The sequence below is a fragment of the Chrysochloris asiatica genome, unplaced genomic scaffold (genome assembly GCF_000296735.1).
Source record: "Chrysochloris asiatica unplaced genomic scaffold, ChrAsi1.0 scaffold00118, whole genome shotgun sequence".
Lineage (NCBI taxonomy): Eukaryota > Metazoa > Chordata > Mammalia > Afrosoricida > Chrysochloridae > Chrysochloris > Chrysochloris asiatica.
In genome coordinates, this window is record NW_006408636.1 from 7,146,667 (window position 1) to 7,158,853 (window position 12,187).

Consider the following 12,187-nt stretch of genomic DNA (forward strand, 5'->3'; position numbering starts at 1 on the left):
CCCAAGATGGCGGCTCCTGGAGCAGCCGAGCGTCCTGGACTAGAAAGCAATAGATTTCTTGCTTCTGCCACAAATTCCCCCAGCTGTGAACCTTTCAACCTTCTAAGTATTCCTTTATATGTGGTTCAGAGTTCTGGGACCATCCCCTGAGCCTGCTTGGTCGGGTATTCTGTGTTGTTGTTGTGGGAGCTCTCTGCTATACATCCACCCGATCCGCCATCTTGTTTGTTCTCCTATGTGTTTCCTTTTAACTGCTGACAATATTGGAGATTATTTGTGTTTTTTTAAATTTTCATCCATTTTTTGGTTAGCTCTTGCATATTCTAATTTCCCTGATTACTGCGAGACTGAACACCTTTTCTCATTATTGGCCATTTTTCTTTCCATTTTTGTGAATTGCCTATTCATACCCTTTGCTTAATTTTGTTCTTGTTGATTGGTAGGAATTTTTTGTATATAATGTTTATTAATCCTTTGTTACTTTATTGTGTACATTTTTCTCAGTCTCAGTTTTTTAACTTTGTTGATCTTTTCATATTTTGGGTGTGCTTCTTCTTATGCATACAATATATTGGATATCTTTTAAATGCTGAAGTTGATGAATTTTTATAATTATATTCACTCATATAACCACCACCCAGTAAACCATATAAAACATTTCCATCTCTACCATAAATTCCCTTGTGTCCTTTTCCAGTGATTAAGCCTTACTTACTCCACCCTAAGCAACTACTTTCTGACTTTTGTTACCTTAGATTATTTTTAAGTGTGCTTAGACTTCCTATTGAAAATATTGTCAATCACGTCATATGCATTTGAAAGCTGGACAGTGAATAAGGAAGACCGCAGAAGAATTGATGCTTTTGAGGTATGGTGTTGGAGGAGAATGTTGAACGTGCCATGGGCTGCCAAAAGAACCAACAGATCTGTGTTGGAAGAAGTACAGCTAGAGTGCTCCTTGGAGACCAGGATAGCCAAACTTCGTCTCTCATCCTTCGTACATATTGTCAGGAAGGACCAAGCACTGGAGAAGGGTATCATGTTTGGTAAGGTGGAGGGTCAGAGAAAAAGAGGAAGACCCCCAGCAAGATGGATTGGCAAAGTGGCAGCATCAATGGGCTCAAGCATGGCAACAATTGTGGCTCAGGATTGGGCAGTGTTTTGTTCTGTTGTGCATAGGGTCAGTATGAGTCACTGCCGACTCGATGGCACCTAATAACAGCAACAAGACTTCCTATAAATGGAATCATATTGTTTTGGTTTATTTTTTAGTTTTGTTCCAGACTTCATTTACTCAACATAATTTTTTTTTCTTTTGAGATTTTTCTATGTTCTTGCTTTAATTATTAATTTGTTCTTTTGTACTGCTGAGCACTATTGCATATACTATTTGTTTTTCTAGTCTCCTGATGATGGAATTTCATTCCCCATTTTCACTATTTTGAATAAGCTGTCCTGCCATATAAAGGTGTTTTTGTGAACATAAATTATTCTTTTGGATACATACCTGGAGGTGTAAGAGGACAGTTGTATGCTTAACTTTATAAGATACTGCCTAACAGTTCTCCAAGATAATTGTACCATTTACACCCAATTGTCATGTATGGGAGTCCTGGTGTGATGTGGGATAAGCACTTAACTGAAAGGTGGGTTTGAATCACAAGATCATCAGTTCAAACTCACCAGCTGCTCCTTGGAAACTCTATATAAGATCACTATCCATCGGAACTGACTCAATGACACTTAACAACAACAATCAATGTATCAGGGTTTTCTGGTGTGCCACTGTAGGACAAGCACGGAACTGCTAACCACTAGGTCAGTGCTTGAAACCCACCAGCTGCTCCTCAGAAACCCTATACAGGGAAGCTATGAGTAAGAATTAACTCAATGGTACTTAACAATATCAACAATTGATTTATGAGACTTCAATTTTCTACATATTCTTCGAAATGATGGTGGTGGTGGTTATGGTTATGTGCCGTGGAGTCATTTCTGACTTATACCAACCCTATATAGGATTTCTTGAGGACTAGGGTGCGCCTGACCCAGGCCATTGCGTTTTCAATAGCCTCATAAGGATGCGAAAGCTGGACAGTGAATAAGGAGGATCGTAGAAGAATTGATGTCTTTGAGTTGTGGTGTTGGAGGAGAATACTGAAAGTGCCATGGACTGCCAAAAGAACCAATAGATCTGTTTTGGAAGACGTGCAGCCAGAGTGCTCCTTGGAGGCCAGGATGGCTAAGCTTCGTCTCTCCTACTTTGGACATATTGTCCGGAGGAAACAATCGTTGGAGAAGGATGTCATACAAAAACGTTTATTTCTGGTTTTTAAAAGAAAACTAATTCTATTTCCAAACTCAAAACTACATCCACTGTCTTTAAGTTGATTCTGACTCAAAGTGACCCTAAAGTAGAGTAGAACTGCTCAATATCATTTCCAAAGCTATAAATCTTTGTTAGCAGACTGCTCCATATTTCTCCCATAGAGTGGGTTGGTAGATTCCAACTGACAACCTTTTGGTTAGCAGCACAGCACAACCTAATGCATTACCAGGACTCCTTAAATGATATTTGCTCTTGTTATTAAGTGCCATCAAGTCGGTTCCAAGTCATAGCGACCCTCTGTAGGGTTTCTGAGGTGCGTTAGAACCACCGATCTTGTGGTTAGCAGTCCAGTGCTTATCCTACAGATGCAGAAATTTTTTAATGATTTATTTTAATGAAAATTTGTAAACTTAAAGTAATTTGAATATATGCCTCCACATATCACATTGTAGCATAATTCCTGGTGCATGTGCATATATACATTTGTTTTTCTTAAGTGCCCTTAAGTCATTTCTGACTCTTACCAACCCTGTATAGGTTTTCTAAGGAGCACCCAGTGGGTTTGAACTGATGACCTTGTGGTTCACAATAATATACACATGTTGTTCAGTGTTGTTGAGTTAGTTCTGATTCATAGCGAACCTGTATAGAATTTCCAAGGTGTGGCTGGTGAGTTCTAACTGCCAACTTTGTGGTTAGTAGTTCAGTGCTGATCCTACATTGCCACACCAGGACTCCAATAAACATGTATTTCTCTATATATAATGCTTCTACCACTCGTCAGTTTGTTATACAGTGGTGACTTAGCATCTTGCTATGATGCTGGAAGCTATGCCACCGGTATTTTAAGTACCAACAAGGTCACCCATGTTAGACAGGTTTCAGCTGATGTTCCAGAATAAGAGATGGAGAGGCGAACTACTACTAAATGTTTAGCTACTGAAAACCTTATGAATAAGTGTGGAACACTGTCAGATAGTCCCAGAATATCAAATGTTGAAAAATGAACAGCACCAGAAAATCTTCAGGTATAATGTGGGAAGATGAGCCCTTCGTGTTGGAAGGCACTCAAAAAAATGAATGGACATCAGCTGTCTCAAAGTAGAATTGACTGTTATGACCTGAATGGAGTAAAACTTTCGGGACCTTCATTTGCTGATGGGACACAACTCAAAATGAGGAGAAGCAGCTGTAAACATCTATTAATAATTGGAACATGGAATGTATGAAGTTTGAATCTAGGATAATTGGAATTTGTCAAAAGTGAAATGGAACTCATGAAAATCTATGCCCAAGGCATTGGTGAGCTGACATGGAGTCGTATTGGCTATTTTGAATCTTATAATCACATGGTTTTCTATCCCAGGAATGACAAATTGAAGAGGAATGGCATCACATGCATCATTAAAAAGAACATTTCAAAGTCTGTCTTGAAGCATAATGCTATTTGTGATAGGATAATATCCATACACCTACAAGGAAGACCAGTTAATATTACTATTATTCAATTTTTATGCACCTACTGCTAAAGCCAGTGGTGATGAGATTGAAGAATTCTACCAACATCTTCAGTCTGAAATTGATCAAACATGCAATCAAGATGTATTGATAATCACTGACGATTGGATGCAAATATTGGAAACAGAGGAAGGATCAGTAGTTGGAAAATATGTCCTTGGTGATAGAAACAATGCTGGAGATCGCATGGTAGAATTTTGCAAGACCAATGATTTATTCATTGCAAATACCTTTTTTAAACAACATAAAAGACGACCTAGATGGAAAACACAGAAATCAAATTGACTACATCTGTGGAAAGATATGGTGGAAAAGCTCGCTCTATAATATCAGCCAAAACAAGGTCAGCGATAGACTGTGGAACAGACCATCAATTGCTCATATGCAAGTTCAGGCTGAAGCTGAAAAAATTAAAGTAAGTTTACTAGAGCCAAACTATGACTTTGAACATATCCCACCTGAATTTAGAGATCATCTTAAGACTATATTTGATGAATTATACACTAATGACTGGAGACCAGAAGAGTTGTGGGATGACATCAAGAATATCATAAAGTACCTAAAATGGGGCTACAATGTGCCCAGTGAAGGAGGCTTCCTGTGAAGCCTCTGCATCCAGAATCTTCAGAGGTGGGAAATTTCCACTTGAAAGGATGGGTAGACCAGCCTGGAGTGGCTAGAAGAACAGAAAATACTTCTTGAAAGAAAGACTAACAGGAAAAATAGACCAACTGATTACTACAAGAACAAGTTAAGTTGCTCGCACAGGAGACATCAAGGCAAGTAGTCGGGTCCCCTCAAAACAAACCTCCTTCCAAGACTAAAACTCAGTGAGAATACACGCTCTGATTGATGATCACATTTGTCACCGATAAGGGGAAGTGAGGGAAAACCAGCAGGGAAGCTGTGACCTAAGCTCTACAACGTTCAATAGACTCCTGTGAACCCGGGTCGAGACCTGGTTGGCCAGCAGTGTGGCAAGACCCGGGTACTGTTGGGCCCAGAGTCAGTGACATAGCCACAGAGGACTAGAGTGGAGAGTGAAACATCCAGCTGATAAGAAGAGAGAGCATATGCACAAGAATACCCACACTTGCAGATAATACCCACTTGACCTGGCTTCAATGACCGGATGATCAGAGCTCAACTAGAAGAAGAAAGAAGAAGAAAAAAAGAGTAATCTTGTACAGTTTGATGAACTTGACCTACACCTATGGATGCAGTAGCTCAAAAGAGGGAACAAATCTTTACAGCAAGGATCATTCCCACCCCCTCCATACACAGAGTAGACAGAGATGGCCAACTTGGACATTGCTACCCAAAGTGGAGGGCTACAAAGGCAAGAAGTCACTGGCTTACAAGCTTTCAAGAGGTAACCTAGATCCAGAGGGTGTAGAGGAAGGTAGGATCTCCACTGAGTAGTATCCAATCTGTCTAGCCGGGGCTGATGAAAGGAAATGCAGATAGATCTCTTGTGATACAATAGTGAATCATTGTTATCAGGACTGATTGTGAGGGTCAGAAATGTAAAGGTAGACGTTTTGTAGCAAGTAGAGGAGCAATTAACTTTGCAGTCTAGGAGTGGAGGTCCTTGGGACCATCAAGGGAGAAGAGAGGCGAGAGGGACCCTACCCAGAGACACAGTGATGCCAGAGACGGAGGCAGAGACGATGACATGGAGAGATGGAGCGGCTGGGGACTTTAGACCCAGAGAAGGAGAGGGACTCTGTGCTGACGACCGGGGAAAAGGCTTGCAGGGTATACCCTTTTGGTTGGCTGATGATGCATGGCCAGGAAACAATATATGATAGGATGAATGTAAAACTAATGTTCTCCCATGTAAACTATCACATAATTCACAATAAATCATTTAAAATATATATTTAAAAAAAGAATATCATACAGGAAGAAAACAAAAGGTCATAAAGAAGCAAAATACCATAATGGATGTGAGAAGAGTCTCTGAATCTTCCTTTGCAGCATAGAGATGCTAAAACAAATGGAAATAACGAGGAGGCAAAATCTCTGAACAGAAACTTTCAAAGGGCAATTCTAGAAAACAAAGTCAAGCATTTTAATGAGCTGAAATAACTGAAGAAAAAAATTCAAGTCTCAGGTTAGAATTTTGGAGGCCTGCAGGTGAAGCAACAAATTGCAGAGTTTTCTCCTGGTTTCTTTGATCATCAGAAACACTGGATCAACCTATTAACTCCAAGAAAGGAAGAATACTGTGGCAGAGTTCTTTGATGTTCTTGGTCACACATTTATGGAATTTCTAAATGGAAATTACTGCCAGGTGCAGCATGACTGCTGTGCAACAAGTGAACTGTAGAAAATCATTACTACTCCACCAAGAAACCCCCATCAGAGTAGTTATCCTGGACAATGAAGTGTTGAATTGAAATCCACAGAGCAGTTTTCAACAGTTCCGACCTGGATGGGGTAAACCTCAGTGCACTTCCTTTCTGTTGCCTCAGTATTACTGGATTGAAGAAATGTTGCTTCCTGTTAGGAGATTCATTTTATTTTCCATTACTTCCAGCACCCTACTCAAAGTACTGATATTTACAAATAGAATATTTTGAAACAGATCTAAGTTTCTTTACATCATTTCTATATTCACTTTTTAAAATTATAACCCTAGTTATAATTAAAGTTTTTTTTTTTAACTGAATTAACATGGCTCAAAGGAACTGTTTAACTCCTGTGGAAATCACACACAAGAGCATGAAACTTCTTATTACACACAATCCAATGCTACCATAAACAAATTTATAGAGGAACTTACTATGGAATTGCCACAATAATTATTAGAATATGTGAAGTAACTTATGATACTGCTCTTGTGGAAAAAGAAGGCATCCATGTTCCTGATTGACCTTTTGATGATGGTGCACTGCCATCCAACCAGATTGTTGATGACTGGTTCACTCTTGTAAAAATTAAGTTTCATGAAGAACCTGGTGGTTGTATTGGTGTTCATTGTGTTGCAGGACTTAGGAGAGCTCCAGTGCTTGTTGCCCTAGCATTAATTGAAGGTGAAATGAAATATTAAGATGCTGTATAATTCATAAAACAAAAGCGGTGTGAAGTTTTTAATAGCAAGCAACTTTTGTATTTGGAGAAGTATCACCCTAAAATGTGCCTGTATTTCAAAGACTCCAATGGACATAGAAACACCTGTTGCATTCAATAAAATGGATGTCTGATGGCACTACTTTGGAAGTGGAACTTGAGACAGGAACTCGTTTTTCATGCATATTTACCAACATATTAGCTTGGTGGATAAGTGTAATAAAACTTCCATAGAGTGAAAAATTGACAGAATTGTGGTCTCCATGTTTGAGTTATGATCAGCCTATCTGGACATTTAACAAAGGTTTCTTACTGTTCAGCATTTAAAATATACATATTATTTGTACCATGCCAGAATTTTATCAATATATAAGAAATTTAGTGTGATTAAGGGCCAAAATACCTAGCACAGTCCTTGTGTATAGATATTTTTATTATCCATAATTGATTTATCAACTCTGTAATCAAACAACTTTGATAATTACTGGTGACTAGAATGTGAAAGTGGGAAACGAAGAAAAATCAGTAGTTATAACGTATGGCCTCAGTGATAGAAACAATGCCATAAATCCTATAATAGAATTTTACCATAATAAACAACAACAATACACATGAACCTCACCAGATGGAATACACAGAAACCAAATTGACTACATCAGTGTATAAGAAAGAAGAAAAAGACCAAAATGAAAGTCAAAAGAAACTCTGAAACTTGCTCTCCAGTGTAGAGATGCTTAAGAAAAAGGAAGAAATGAGGAGGTGTCTTCGACTGGGTTTCTAGAGAAGCAATCCTTTTATATTTTTAGTATCATACAGAAACTCAACAATCGTAGGAACTATGAACATTAGACCTGTATGTGGTTTATTACTTCAGTCATTTCATACATTAAAAATAGAACCCATATGGTTATTTGCCTGCTCAGATTGTATTTACATCTCCCACATTCGTAACAATATACATCAGGTTTGCTTAACCACTGATTTTTCTTGAATTTTTTACCAAGTCTTAGCAGTGATAATTTAATTTCTTTCTATAAATTTCATTTTGGAAAACCTACATTGTATAGAACCAATATCTTTAATGTTTGCAAACCAAAGAAAAAAGGTTTACAGGTAATTTAATGTTTGTATTTTGGGGTGCAACTTAACAGGGAGGACCTGAATAAAGAATGGAAGTGGACTATTAAATATTTTTTGGAAAATGTTGCCTTAGTCTTGTACAGAACGTGTAGAATGTGCTCTTTAAATTAGTAAATATTTTTAAGAGTTAGAGATGCTTTGTTATTGTCACTTTTTCATCGAATGGAAGTTGTTAACCATCTTATTTTTGTTTCAAGTGTGATTTTTTTCCCCCATTTTCCCATCTCTCTTGTAAAAAACACGTGGGTTTCTGCTAATGAATTGAGCACACTCTTAATTTTCATATGCCTTTTGAATTGTGTAACTTAATGTTTTATAACTTGTTTTATTATGTAATTGATAAAATGGTGATATGTATTAATGTTAGTTCAATCATATATTTATACTGTATGGGATTGTTATAGTTCTCTGGAAGAAATAATTTGTCAGTGTTCACTAGTTTGTAAAAACCTAGTTGTGAGAGTTTAAACATCTAAATAAATAATGAAATGCAGAAAAAAAACCTTAAAAGAAGAAGGAAGAAATATAGAGTCACTGTCAATGCTCAGTGTTCAACCATTTCAAGAGCCAAAGATACTGAAAGAAGAAGTACTAGGTACACTGAAGGAATTGGCAAAGAACAAGACTCTGGAAGTTAATGGAATACAAATTGAAATCTTTCAATAAACTGAAGCAGCACTAGAGGCTTACTCGTCTATACCAATAAATTTGGAAGACAGCTATCTGGCCAATTGACTGGAAAAGATTTATATTTGTGTCCATTACAAAGAGGCGACCCAATGGAATGCGGAGATCATTGTTGTTGTTATGTGCCGGGTAGTCGGTTCCGACTCATAGCGACCCTGAACAGGGTTTCCGAGGCTGTAAAACTTTACGGGAGCAGAAAGCCTCATCTTTCTCCCGTGGAACAGCTGGTAGTTTCGAACTGCTGACTGTGAGATTAACAGCCCGATTCGTAACCATTTGGACAATATCATTACCATCACATGCAAATAAACGTTTGCTAAAGAGAACTTAAAAATGGCTGCAACAGTGCATTTACAAGGAACTGCCAGAGATTCAAAACAGATTCAAATGAGGACATGGGACGAAGGATATCATTGCTGATGCCAGGTGGATCTTGGTTGAAAGCATAAAATACCAGCAAGATGTTTACCTGTGCTTCATTGACTATACAAAGATTTTTGACTGTATGGATCATCACCAAGCCATCTGACAAACTGACAGACAAGAGGTAGTTTATATTTATTGATGAATTATATTGCTGATTAAATGGTCTATTCAAAGTATTTTTCTCCTTTCAGAGAGTGAAGGTTCTGTACATTTCATGCTTAGCTTAATCCTATTTTTTGTTGTGATTTTGTATATAATATATATTCAGGTCATTGCCAGATAAATATAACTATATTGCTCATTGTTGTTGTTGTTAAGTGCCGTCGAGTCGGTTCCGACCCATAGCGACCCTGTACAGGGTTTCCGAGGGTGTAAATCTTTACGGGAGTAGAAAGCCTCATCTTTCTCCCGCGGAGCGGCTGGTAGTTTCGAACCGCTGACCTTAAGGCTCGCAGCACGCTCATAGATAATAGATTATTTAATTGAACTATAATATACAAATAGAAAAATACCCAAATCATAATTAAACAACTTGATGAATGTTCATAAAGTGAATACACCCATGTAAACTAGCACACAGATCATGAAACAGAATATTACAAGCATCTCAGAAGGTTTGCTTGTGTCCTGTTTTAGTTATTTTCTTCCCCAAAGGGTACCCGGTCACTGGACAGACTTCCAGTCATAGGTTAGTTTGTATTTGTTTTATTTTAATTAAAAAGTTTCTAGTAAAACCTGTAAAAGCTAGTACCTGTGTAATGTACCTGTCAAAGAACATTTTTCCTCAAAGGAAAGATAGAAATGTAGTAAGACTACCTTTTCAAAGGCAGAAAACTTGCAAGACCTGGACAAACAAGCTAGTCCTGTTGAGTTCCAGCTCTCATGCAATATATATTCCCATGTGTCTGTCTACTTTTTATTCAACATGCATTTACTAGATGGAAAAAAAAATAGGTTAATTAACTTCTTTATCTTTGATCTCCTCACTATATGTGCATAAGAGAGAGAATTTGAATTTCTGATAAATAGCAAAGAACATTTGTATGGGACATACTTTTGTTAAAAATTATTCACTGTTTATATGAACTGCAAATTAAACTGGGCATCCTGTATATTTTTTCTTTTGCTAATCTGACTATCATAACTATGGAGGTGAGAACAAGAATATACTTGTCAGAGTCATCCTTGTTAATGTATATACTTGTAATTCATTCGTTTTCCTTACTATTTAGTATTACATGGGTGAATGTTCCATAATTTGTTTATCCTTTCTTCTGTTGATGGACATTTGGGTAATTTCCAATTTGGGGCTATTTTAAATAGTGCTGATATGAATAGACTTGCACACGTGTTTCAGTGAACCTAGGTACACAAATTCCTTCAATCCTCCTATCTCCTTACTTTTAGAATCAAACTCCACCAAAAAAAAGTTTATGTTGTTTAACAGCACATGTTATTCCTTCTTAGTTATGTTTCTTTGGTGAGATACACATATAGTAACTTACAAAAATCCTGTATCTTTTGTTGTTAAGTGCCACTGATTCGCTTAGACTCATAGCGACCCTTGTATAGGGTTTCCAAGGAGAAGCTGTTTGGTTTTAATCGCTGACCTTGCAGTTAGCCGTCCAGTGCTTATTCTACAGCAACACATCAGGATTCCAATAAGTAGTTGCAGTATTATAAGATGAAAACCCATGTAACTGTCACTCAGATTAAAAAGAAAACCTTTCTAGGACCCTTAAAAGCCCTATATGTACCCCTCTCAGATTACAAACAGATTCCCTGTTTTACATCTGTGTGTATATGTGTATGACCATGCTGTGGAGTCGGTTCCAACTCACAGTGACCCAACTCATAACCATTCCAATCTCCTGATTTATAGAAGTAACCATGCATTCTCCTGACTTTTGTGATAGTAATTTCCTTGTTCTAAATAGTTTCTCTATATTTCTTAACAGCCAGAAAACCAAACAAATCTGTGTTGGAAGAAGTATAGCCAGAATGTTCTTTAGAAGCCAGGAAGGCAAGACTCTGTGTCTCATACTTTTTTTTTTTAAATCCCATTCTTCCTCCTTTACCCATTCAACCTATGTCCCAATCCATGTTTCTACGCACACAACATTGTTGTTTCAAGGTTGTATATGTATCACTATTTACCTCTATCCTTGTTAGCCCTTGCATACCTTCCTCTGTTTTCACTTATCTTCATCATTCTTTTGCCAACCTCCCTGTCACCTGAGCTAACATGTGTCAACCCTCTAGTCAGTGAATTACTCCCCTCCCTTCCAACCCTCATAAACATTATCTGAATGTTTGGTAAAATTCACCAATGAAATCCATCTGGGCCTAGACTTTCTTTTGTTGGTCTTTTCTTAATGGCTGGATCAATTTCTTCATTTGTTATTGGCCTGTTCAAGTTTTCTACTTAACTTTGTTCAGTTAAATCGTGTTTTTCTAAAAATTATCCATTTCTTCTAGATTTTCAATTTTATTGGTGAACAACTCTTCATAGTATTCTGCTATTATCCTTTGGTTCTGTTGCGAAGTCACCCTGATTGTTTCTTACTCTTTCCTTCTGTTAGAATTGCCAGTGATTTGTCCATCTTATTAATCCTTTCAGAGAACCAACTTCTTATTTGTTCTGTTCTTTTTATTTTTTCTAATTCATTTATTTCTGCTCTTATGTTTGTTATTTCTTTTCCTCTGGTGACAGTAGGCTTACTTTGCTGGTTTTTTTCTAACTATTGGAGATGTTGTGTTAATGTCCGATTTTGATTCATTCTTTACTTTGGTTTTGTGTATTTATTGCTATAAATTATTTTTTTGCTGTAGTTGTTATGTGTTCTTGTTGGTTCTCAGTCCACAGAACTTCCTTTAGGATGTTTTTCAAAGCAGGGTTGGCTTTGGCAAAATCCCTTACCTTCTGCTTATCCTGGAATGTTTTGATTACACCATCATATTTGATTGACAGTTTTGCTGGGTAGAAGATTCTTGGGTGGCTGTTTTTTTCTT

The 12,187-nt window shown here is 37.4% G+C and overlaps 1 protein-coding gene and 1 pseudogene across 1 annotated transcript in view; both read left to right on the plus strand.

The window, feature by feature from the left end:
- The window catches only part of KIF4A (kinesin family member 4A), a 236,359-nt gene that overhangs the window by 50,764 nt on the left and 173,408 nt on the right, over positions 1 to 12,187 (plus strand). The window lies entirely within an intron of this gene.
- On the plus strand, positions 6,527 to 7,043 carry LOC102828307 (annotated as a pseudogene).